This window comes from Eurosta solidaginis, chromosome 1, assembly GCF_040869045.1.
Source record: "Eurosta solidaginis isolate ZX-2024a chromosome 1, ASM4086904v1, whole genome shotgun sequence".
In the NCBI taxonomy this organism is placed as follows: Eukaryota; Metazoa; Arthropoda; class Insecta; order Diptera; family Tephritidae; genus Eurosta; species Eurosta solidaginis.
In genome coordinates, this window is record NC_090319.1 from 292,674,258 (window position 1) to 292,685,525 (window position 11,268).

At 41.6% G+C, this 11,268-nt stretch overlaps 1 protein-coding gene across 2 annotated transcripts in view; it reads right to left on the reverse strand.

Moving 5' to 3' along the window:
- Positions 1-8,524, reverse strand: part of LOC137237457 (ATP-dependent RNA helicase p62-like) — a 50,400-nt gene extending 41,876 nt beyond the window's left edge. Inside the window, exons 1-2 of one of the 2 annotated variants that reach the window (XR_010948960.1) lie at positions 8,449-8,524; positions 8,062-8,265 (exon numbers count right to left, since the gene is read on the reverse strand). The gene's annotated coding sequence lies outside the window, so the exon portion shown is untranslated. The remainder of the gene's footprint in view (positions 1-8,061; positions 8,266-8,448) is intronic. The other variant, XM_067761097.1, reaches the window with a different exon arrangement.
- Between the last annotated feature and the right edge of the window lie 2,744 nt (positions 8,525-11,268).

Sequence of the window (11,268 nt, forward strand, 5' to 3'; positions counted from 1 at the left end):
TAGAGGGCGGCCCCCGCTCCGTTGGAAGAACCAGGTGGAAAACGATTTAAACTCCCTTTGTGTGACCAATTGGCGCCGGTTGGCGGAGCGAAGGAGCGACGGGCGCGCCTTGTTGGACGGCCATAATCGTTTAGACGGTTAAGCGCCAATTAAGTAAGGTGGTTGTAAGTTTGTTGATTTTACAGAAGCACAAACACTTTCGCAGATACAGTAGACGCTCACAAATTAGAACCACTTTGGTTTTAGGGTGATTCTAATTTCTGAAAAATTCTAATTCCTGGAGGTTTTTTTATTTGTATAAAACCTTAAAAATTAAGTCAATTTGCATTAAAAAACTATAATGAAATTTTGTCTTATTCAATCCAGTGCAATACATACACATGTTTTTTATACGCTAAAGCAAAAAAGATCCAAAAAACAAAAACTCCAATTACAATAAATATATTTTTTCATTAAAAATACATAAAAGATCGATAGAAACACATTAAAAAAGCCAAAAATGAAACAAAAACTTCATAACTAATATTCAGCGATGTGCAATGATTTTTTGTTAGCCTCATGATAGGTATTAGAAACAACTTAAAAATTAATGGTTTATTCTAGTTGATATAGCTGATTGCAGATGGCGCCACGTCAAGTTCTAGGGCTAACCGCTTCCCTTGAACACCTTTGTCAAGTTTTTCTAAGATTTGAACTTTGGTTTCCAAGGGCAAAGTATTTTTCTTACGTTTATTTGGCATTTCAGCGAATTACTCTTACTTTTAAGCAAACAAAAACTCTGTGCACGCGCATCAAATTTCACACAAAAACTGTATATAACCCTGAAGAAAATCCACCGACTACCGAGCGTAACATGAACAAATTGGGGATTCACCTTTTTATATCTATTTTGCAACAAAAAACAAAATACGCTCAGAAATTTGAATTTTCGATTCTAATTTCAGATCTGGACATTCTAATTACTAAAGGTTCTAATTTGTGAGCTGACTACTGTATGAGGTTTGAAGGAGTTTAGTTTTGGTACTCAACCGGTGTCTGGGAGCTGGCATTTAGAGTCGGCCTAAAGCAAGTAGGTCCTGTCCAGCCAGTTTGTAGGAAAAATTAAAAGGAGCACGACGCAAATTGTAAGAGAAGCTCCGCCTAAAATCCCATCGGAGGTTATCGCTCCTTACATTTATTCTATTTTTATAAAACAATTTCTAGATTCTTTCCAGTCTCACCCCTTTAAACGGTAAAACCTAGGTCAAATAAATCACACATTAATTTTAGTCCCGGTTGGAGACTATTAAGGGATGTCGAACAGGGATAATAGTACTTTTATCAGGAGATTGTTGCCTGATAGCCTCTCTCGATATTTTTGGACGCGTATTAGAAGTCGACCCCTCCACTAGACTATTACCTAATTCTTTACTTTAGCACACAACTGCTAAAACGCGGCCAAAAATATCGGGAAGGTGTCAAAAGACGCGTTATGAACCCAGGAGATATTTGCAAACAAAATTGAAAATTTTCATGTGGTTGTTGTAATTTTGATTTTGCTTTACCCACAAGAAAAACTGTGGGTAAGTGTTTTGCGCGGATATACTTTTGGTCTCCAAACCGGTGTTGGACCCACCCAGGGTAATTTTTTATAAACGCGGCCAAAGGCCGCCAATGCAGAAAGGTTTTCTGCGCAAAAAGGTAATTCTTTACTTTAGGGTACAACTGCTAAAAATCGTCCAAAAATATTGGGAGGTGTCGAAAGACGCGTTTTGGACCCAGGATCACGAATCCGAAAGCGGAAATTGGAAATTTTATTTTTTGCGGAGATATTTGCAAACAAAAATTAAAATTTTCATGTGGTTGTTGTAATTTTGATGATTTTGTTGTAACTACCCACAAGAAAAACTGTGGGTAAAAATGGTAATTCTATACGACATTATGGCTGCTAATACGCGTCCAAAAACACCGAGAGGTGTCAAAAAACGCGTATTGACCTCGACAACAATAATCCGAAGGCGGAAAAGAAAAATTTTTATCCCTGGCCGGAGATATTTGCTGTTGAAGTTGGCGATTTTCATGTGGTTGTTGTAATATTGGTGTATCCGCAAAAAAAAATTGTGAACATATATGTGTTTTGCGTGGATATAGTTTTGGTCTCCAAACCGGTGTTGGACCCACCTAGGGTAATTTTTTAGGTAATAGTCTAGTTGAGGGGTCGACTGCTAATACGCGTCCGAAAATATGGAGAGGTATTAAACGACGGGTCTTGACATCAGTATTAATAATCTGAAGGCGGAAAATAAAAATTTTAACTCGTTCAAAAGATATTAACTAAAAACCGAAAAATGACCCGCGGGTTCTTCCGAAACCAGGGGTGGGGTCCATAGTATTTTTGCGCAGAACACCTTTCTGCATTGGCGGTCTTCGGGCGCGCTTATAAACATTTTGGTAAATCTATACGACAGCACGACTCTGCTAATACGCTTCCCAAGGCAGTCGGTTCTATGTACCGGAGCGACTCGGGATTTTTCCCGACCAAGGACTGTCATTTCAGTGTGACCCCATTTAATTTGTTTCGTCCCTCCCACAAATTGTCATCCTCCCAGCAGCTCCTTGCAGCAGGACTGCTACATATTCTCTTACTCCGGGAAGGTATCGAACCCAATCCGGGTCCGTCCCTTGACCCCGGTCCTGAGAAATGGTTTTTCTGCATTTGCCAGAAAAGAATCTTTTTAGGACGGTCATACTCTGTTCAGTGTGTCTCGGCCAAGGGATGGTTGCATCGGACAGGTTGTTCTGGCCTTGATAACAAAACCCGACGTCCACGTAACTTTTATAAATCTTTTGTGGCTCCTTGCTGCTCACGCCCAAGGGCGTCCCGTAGTCTACGCCTAAGCGCCCCCACTACCTTCCAGCAGCCTCGCTGCTCAGCAAGCCACAACAAGTACCCGCTGCTGCTCGCGCCCCACGGCGCCAACAACTCTAACAGCTGATACCACTCATAACTACTACCTTCGCAGTAGAGCTGGTAGCAATGCTGAGCATCAGCCCCTGCCCCCGTCTTCTTCTCCCCCCCTCTTTTCAGGCAGCAATCGTGCAGGTCAGGGAAACAGACTCTTAGTCCCTACCTCCGTTTGCACCGTCTGCCAGCACAGAATATATAGGTTTGCGACATCCGCTCAATGCAGTTCCTGCTTTGGGTGGTGCCACTTTCCTAGATATTCTGGTCTCCGCGACGGCAACCCCTCGACGGGTTTCATCGCGCCATGCTGCCAGGTCGCAAACCCAAATCATCCGGGTACCCCAATGCTTGCCCAAGGGCGCCCAGTCCCAAGGCCACAACAGCAATTGCGTCCTGGCCTTCCACAACCCAGGCGTAGTCACCCGTCACTTACCCCCAGAGTGGCGGCGTCTCCCCTTATGCACTTCAGAATTCTGCAGTTAAACTGTAATGGACTAACTGGGAAGATTACGGAGATAGTCGATTTCATGAAGCGGCACAACATCCGCATTGCTGCGATTCAAGAGACTGAACTCACAGCAAGATCTGCATTGCAGACCTGCTCTGGGTATAATGTCCACAGGAAAGACCGCGAGAGCGGAAATGGAGGCGGCCTCGCGTTTATTATACACCACTCTGTGCAATATTATATATTTGATCCTGGCATCGACCGCAGGGACAATGTCTTAGAACGTCAAGGCCTATCTGTCCGGTCAGGCGATGCAAATCTAGAAATCATCAACATCTACATCCCTCCTGTCACCTGTTGCCCCAGTGGATACCGCCCTAATATCGAGGCCTTACTCACTGGCAACAATGGCATTATCTTAGGCGATTTCAATGCCCATCACGACCTATGGCATTCAAACTTGCGGGCGGACAGTAGGGGTGAGATGTTGGCGGATCAAATAGAAGAAACGACGTTCTGCACAATAAACGGAGACGCCCCCACACGTATGGTAGGAAGCTGTCATAGCTCGCCAGAAATCTCAATCGTGAGCGCAGAACTCGTAAACTGCGTCAACTGGCAGCCGATAGTAACATTGGCATCCGACCACCTGCCCATACTTATTTCGTTCGAGCGTACCGCCGACTTCATCGTCACCGAAAAACGCACTTTCATAAACTTCAAAAAAGGAAAGTGGGAAGAATATAAATCTGCACCAGACAGCAGCTTTGCTGCCCTCCCTATCCCGACTGATGCCCGCCAAGGGGAGTGTGCCTTCCGTAAGGTCATTGAATCCGCCTCGGCACATTTCATTCCCGCCGGGAGAATTCCCGAAATCCGGCCCCACTTTCCGGCGGAGGCCGCGAGCTTAGCGAGGGAACGCGACCTTATAAGACAGCTTGATCCAGGCGAGCCCCAAATAAGGGATATAAACCAACGCATCAGATTGCTTGTGGACGAACACAAGCGGGCGAAATGGGAAGAGCACCTAAGAGGTTGTAACCTCTCTACCGGTGTAGGAAAACTTTGGTCCACCGTAAAGTCCCTATCGAATCCGACTAAGCACAAAGACAAAGTTTCCATCGCCTTTGGACATAAGGTGCTGTCGGATGCGAAAAAATGCGCGAGCGCTTTCTGCCGACAATATATAATGCATCCTACGGTCGACAAAGATAGACGGAGAGCCAATAGACACGCACATAAACTCAAATTCAGCGCGTCACCAATCACCATCACCGCTAGAGAGGTTGAGGACGCCATTGGTCGCGCTAAACCATCCAAAGCAGTGGGCCCAGACGGCATAGCCATGCCGATGCTTAAAAACCTAGGGAAAGAGGGTTTCAAATATTTAGCGCATGTCTTCAACCTGTCTCTTTCCACCTTTGTCATACCCGAGAAATGGAAAATGGCCAAGGTGGTCCCGCTACTAAAGCCTGGGAAACCAGCTAACGTAGGTGAGTCATATCGTCCGATATCTCTCCTATCGCCAGTGGCAAAGACGTTTGAAGCCATTTTGCTCCCTTATTTTCAAGCACATTTGCAACTAGCCCCTCATCAGCATGGCTTCAGAAAACTCCATAGCACTACCTCCGCGCTAAATGTCATTGGCACCCAAATAAATTGCGGTTTGAATCAATACCCCCACCAGTACTCGTAGCGCTAGACCTATCAAAAGCTTTTGATACGGTCAACCATGGCTCGTTACTGCAAGACCTGGAAGGGTCTACCCTTCCCCCATGTCTTAAAAGGTGGACCGCAAATTATCTGGGTGGTCGGCAGGCATCGGTGCAATTCAGAAACGAAACATCAAAACCAAGGAGAATTAAACAGATGGTGGGGTGCCACAGGGTGGTGTCCTATCCCCACTTTTGTTTAATTACTACATATCTAAGCTACCTTCACCACCGGAAGGAGTCACAATCGTTTCCTACGCCGATGACTGCACAATAATGGCCACAGGCCCAGGCCCAGAGATCGATGAGTTATTCAATAAAATAAACAGCTATCTCCCTGATCTCTCCAGTTTTTTCGCCTCGCGAAACCTGGCATTGTCACCGACTAAATCTTCCGCGACCTTATTTACAACATGGACGCCCCAAATGTCGACCATATTGAACATCCACATCGATGGCACTACGCTACCGACTGTCCTACACCCCAAAATCTTGGGTGTGACGTTTGATCAGGATCTACATTTTGGTGCGCACGCAACCGCAATTGTTCCGAGAATTCAGAGCCGTAATAAAATCCTCAAATCCCTTGCTGGCAGTACCTGGGGAAAAGATAAAGAAACGCTCATGACCACATACAAAGCAATTAGCCAGCCGATTACGTGCTATGCGTCACCCATATGGTCGCCAAGCCTAAAAACTACCCACTGGAAGAAACTACAGGCCTGCCAAAATACTGATCTCAGAATCGCCATGGGCTGTCTTCTTATGTCCCCAGAACACCATCTGCATAATGAGGCGAGAATACTCCCCATCAGGGAGAGAAATGAGATGCTGACCAAACAGTTTCTGTTGAATACCCAGAAACCTGGGCATCCCAACAGACATCTGATTGATGAACCAGCACCGCCTAGGGGCCTAAGGAGTCATCTCCGTAAGCATTTTGAGGAAATACGGCTTCTGAGAACATAGCCGTATGAAGCGAAAAAACACAAGCAGATCCTTGGTGAACTCCATAGACAGGCGTCGGACCTTTATGTCGGGTATTGCCCGGTGAATCCAGTACTTGAAGAAAAATATCCAGAACTCGCGTAAGAGGAACGCATACTCCCCAGGGAAACGCGTGTCACTCTTGCTCAACTTCGTTCTGGATACTGTAACAGGTTAAACTCTTACCTATCCAGAACCAACACCGACATACAAAATGTATGCCCCGCTTGCAATGTGTCCCCACATGACACCAACCATCTCTTTAATTGTAAAGTGGAATCAACGCCTCTAACACCCCTTTCCTTATGGTCCACCCCTGTTGAAACGGCAAGTTTCCTTGGACTCCCGTTAGAGGATATTGATGACAATTTGTGATCGGTCGCGGCTATTAGGTGGGGCGAGCATTGCTACAACAACTCTGCTAATACGCGTCCAAAAATATCGAAAGAGGTGTCAAAAGACGCGTATTAATCTCGAAAACAATAATCCGAAACCGGAAAATAAGAATTGGGTACTAGTGCAGTTTAGGGGCCCCACCCTAAAGGTGGGGCAAGATTTTCGAGTGAGGTATCAAGAGACGCGTATTAATCTCGAGAACAATAATCCGAAGGCGGAAAAGAAAAATTTTATTTCTGTCCGGAGATATTTGCAGTTGAAGTTGGCGATTTTCATGTGGTTGTTGTAATGTTGGTGTACCCACAAAAAATTGTGAACATAAGTGTTTTGCGCGGATATAGTTTTGGTCTCCAAACCGGTGTTGGACCCACCCAGGGTATTTTTTATAAGCGCGGCCGAAGGCCGCCAATGCAGAATGCCTTAAAATTTTTCCTTTCCAGTTTCGGATTATATTTGGACGTATTAACAGTGGCATGCTCTCGTATAGAATTACCAAAATTTTTCCTGGGTGGGTTCAACACCGGTTTGGAGATCAAAACTATATCCGCGCAAAACACTTTTACCCACAGTTTTTCTTGTGGGTAAAACAAAATCATCAAACTTACAACCACATGAAAATTTTCAATTTTGTTTGCAAATATCTCCGAAAAGAAATAAAATTTCCAATTTCCGCTTCCAGATTCGTGGTGGGATCAAAACGCGTCTTTTGACACCTCTCCCGATATTTTTGGAAGAGTTTTAGCAGTTGTACCCTAAAGTAAAGAATTACCCGGAAAATACTAGAGAAACCATATGTTTGTCATCCAAGAAGACACATGGAAAAATTTACCAAATTTTTTATTGTCGTTTAGAGCCTTTGTGAATTAAGCTAACGAATTTTAAATCGTGAAACTGAAGGTGAAGAAAGAATATATTAAATCCACCAGACAAACGTGACATTGAGTTTTGCAGTATAACCAAAGAGTATATATTTGTTAAGAGGCGTCACTCGATACTTTGTTGTTGCCAAAGCAACCCTGTCATGTCGAATGTGATTCTCAAGGAAGTTTTGTTTAGTTTTTTTTAATTGAATCCTATACAAAGAGTATATATTTGTTAAGAGGCGTCACTCGATACTTTTGTTGTTGCCAAAGCAAATTACTCGATGTTTTCTCAAGGTAGTCGTTGGTTTTTTTTGTCAGATGTATTTATAAAAACGCCTTCTATACATTTTCGTGCGGTATTTGTGTTTATTTTATTGATTGTATTAAATTAATTAATTAATTCTCTTTCCAAAAATCGTAATTATGCAAAGTCACTTTACCGCATAAATATATAGGATTCAATTAAAAAAAACTAAACAAAACTTCCTTGAGAATCACATTCGACATGACAGGGTTGCTTTGGCAACAACAAAGTATCGAGTGACGCCTCTTAACAAATATATACTCTTTGGTGGTGTATGCAATTATAGATACACAAACGAGCCACTGAAAAATCAAAATGGCTGCTTATAAGACAATTTAATAGAAAAATTTCACAATTTTTTTAAAATGAGATATATAGAATTAAGCATATGACTAAAGAACACTTACAGTCAATTTAACAACGATGAAAATGTTATTAAAATACCACTACTTGTAGTTTTTTGCTTTTTTGCAGGCAAAGATGTTTAAAAAATGTTGGAGCTATTTACGATTCCACTAAAACTTGTCAATGATTTCTTAAACTCCACTTTTTCGTCTTTTCCACAGCCTGCTGCCAGTTGATTATTGGTAAAAGCAAAATTTACTGACTGCCTATTAAGAGAAAAAGAAAATATGGCATCGTTATAGAAATATGTGCTATGTGGATATGCTTTAAGCGGACGCAGCCAAATTTACACAAAGAGCAATATGTCAATTCGGCAAAGCGATAAACTTTTAAATAAACACAAAATAACTAAATTAATGCAAAACTACAATAAAAATTTTCGTTCTTACCTAACCTCTTTCAAAAGTGGAATGACAAATTTCAAAATGGCGATGGAAATTTTCCAAAAATTGTATATACACTCCACACAGAGTTGCTATTTCGTGCAAACTCAGTGTTGCTCTCCTATATTCCATGCTTACCTATATATTGTGAATAGAGCGAATTCCCTAAGAAGATGAAGAACGTCCAGAACAAGAAAACATGGCCAGACTTTACATTCAGCAGGATACCTGGCTCCACAAACTCAAGAAATATTTGTGTACTGCGCTTACACTGAAAAAATTCTCGATTGCAATGAGTAATATTACATTGCAAAATTTTCAATTTATTAGAATCAATGAATTAGTGAATTAGGTAATTGTTTACATTAGTTCACGACTGCTAAAACCCGACCAAAAATATCGGGAGAGGTGTCAAAAGACGCGTTTTGATCCCAGGACCACGAATCCGAGAGCGGAAATTCAAAATTTTATATCTGTCATATTGGCCCCGGAGCGCTCCGAAGCCGGGGGTGGGATCCATAGTATTTTTGCGCAGAACACCTTTCTGCGTTGGAGGCCTTCGGCCGCGCTTATAAAAAATAACCCTGGGCTACGCCATGCCAAGTCCGGGTGTGTGGTATAACCGTGGCTACCGCCACGGTGATGCACAATTTTTTGTGTGGGTACAACACAACAACAACCACATGAAAATCGCCAATTTCAACTGAAAATATCTCCGGGCAGATATACAATTTTTCTTTTCCGCCTTCGGATTATTTTTCTCGATTTTAATACGCGTATTTTGACACCTCTCTCGATATTTTTGGTAGCGTATTAGCAGTCGACCCCTCAACTAGACTATTACCTAAAAAATTACCCTGGGTGGGTCCAAAACCGGTTTTGAGACCAAAACTATATCCGCGCAAAACACCTTTACCCACAGTTTTTCTTGTGGATACTACAAAAACCTCAGAACAACAACAACCACATGAAAATTTTCAATTTTGTTTGCCAATATCTCCGAAACGATATAAAATTTTGAATTTCCTTCGGATTCGTTATACTGGGATCAAAACGCGTCTTTTGACACCTATCCCGATATTTTTGGGCGAGATTTAGCAGTTGTGACCTAAGTAAACAATTACCGTGAAATAAGATATATAATTGATCTTTTTTAGCACAAACTTAAAACTAAATATCAACATATGTCGTATAATAGCTGTATTTTTTTTATCATCTATATACGTTTACGCTTATACTGTTTTCACACAGATGTCTTATTGAATAATAAAGGCAGTTTTCTACATTAAGACGCTTATTGAGCTCAATCTTCCCTACAAAATTCGAATCTATAATTATTTCATTAGTAGCTAATCGAATGCCTAATGAAGTCAAAAGCACAATGCAACTCTGTTCCGTTTCCGTTTCCGCTTCTTAGTTTTTGGCGTGTTCAGTGCTTAAAAATGTTATTTGTCAAAGTAAATGTCATTGTCTACATGGCGGAACGATACAAGGTGGCCGCATCGAACAGCTTATTATAACCTTTTTTATTTGATTTGATACATCAACTACCGGCGCAATACGATTTTGACATTTGTCCATCGAATTTACAAGTACATGGAATTTTTTTATGTTTGTAGGTATGTCACCATGCTCCCACTTTGTATCGTTCCGCCATGATTGTCTGTCATATAGCATTGTCATTTTATTCGCTTGACATTTCATCCTTCATACTAATCGAGCAGTTACTTCTGTGTGAAAGCAAAAAATTTACGATTTCATTAGAAGGTGAAATGAGATCATTAAGTATCTGTGTGAAAACAGTATTAACCTTATATGGACTGCTAAGCGACAAACTTTAAATACACCTCTGAAATTGCTACGCATAAAATTAGTACTACTACCCTGCAAAAATCAATGGATCATGTGGTCCATTGGAGTGCTTACCATTATACTCCACTGTAATGCAGCAATTTATCAACTCATGTTTCTACACGAACATATTGTAAGCCGATCATTGCTCGTTTTTAACGATTGTAATCACTACACGATGTTTATTGGACTGTGGGTACTCCATGGATTACTCTAATATAATGCGGAGCTGGAGTATATGGTCCAGTCCTAGGACATCGCAATGTTAATTGGACCATATTTTTTATATGAATTGTTGTTAATTTTGGAGCACTCGGTTAGTGAAGTTCAATTTTACCTAGAGGACAATAACTAAACTGACAAGGCTATCTGAAAGATTTTCATCCTCCTGGTAAAATTTAACTTAAGTGGAGACGGTGAAAACTTACTTGTTAAGTTAAGATATAATTGCAGGACGGCAAACCATTAGATAGCTTCATTTCACATTCTCGTTTTCACCAACACAGGATGACCAAACCTAACTTAAATCCGTCATCGAAACTCCTTTTTCAAATCACAATAGCTTTGAAATGGTCGATCTGATTAAATGACATATGTGAACAGGCGACAAATAGTACTCGTTACATCCATAACTTATTCTAATTTGTAGAAATAGTTTGACAGTTACATGGTTTAAGCTTGGTTTCCTCGAAAGCGGTGCCCCTATGTGGCGTTATAGCACGTTGTCGAAAATGTTGCAATGTAAAGGCCCGAACACATAAGAATAACCCATACAAACACATGCATCGATAGTCTGCATACCCCCTCTAATTTTTTGAGGTATTTTGTTTTTTGTGTGGTTTTCCATCAAACAAGAACTCCATATCAACTCAAGCTTACAATCGCAGTAAAAACCCAATGAGAAAGAGAGGGCGATAAGCCCCACGTACATGCCAGCATTCTTTTACATGCATAAATTGCGTTGAGGCCTTCTTC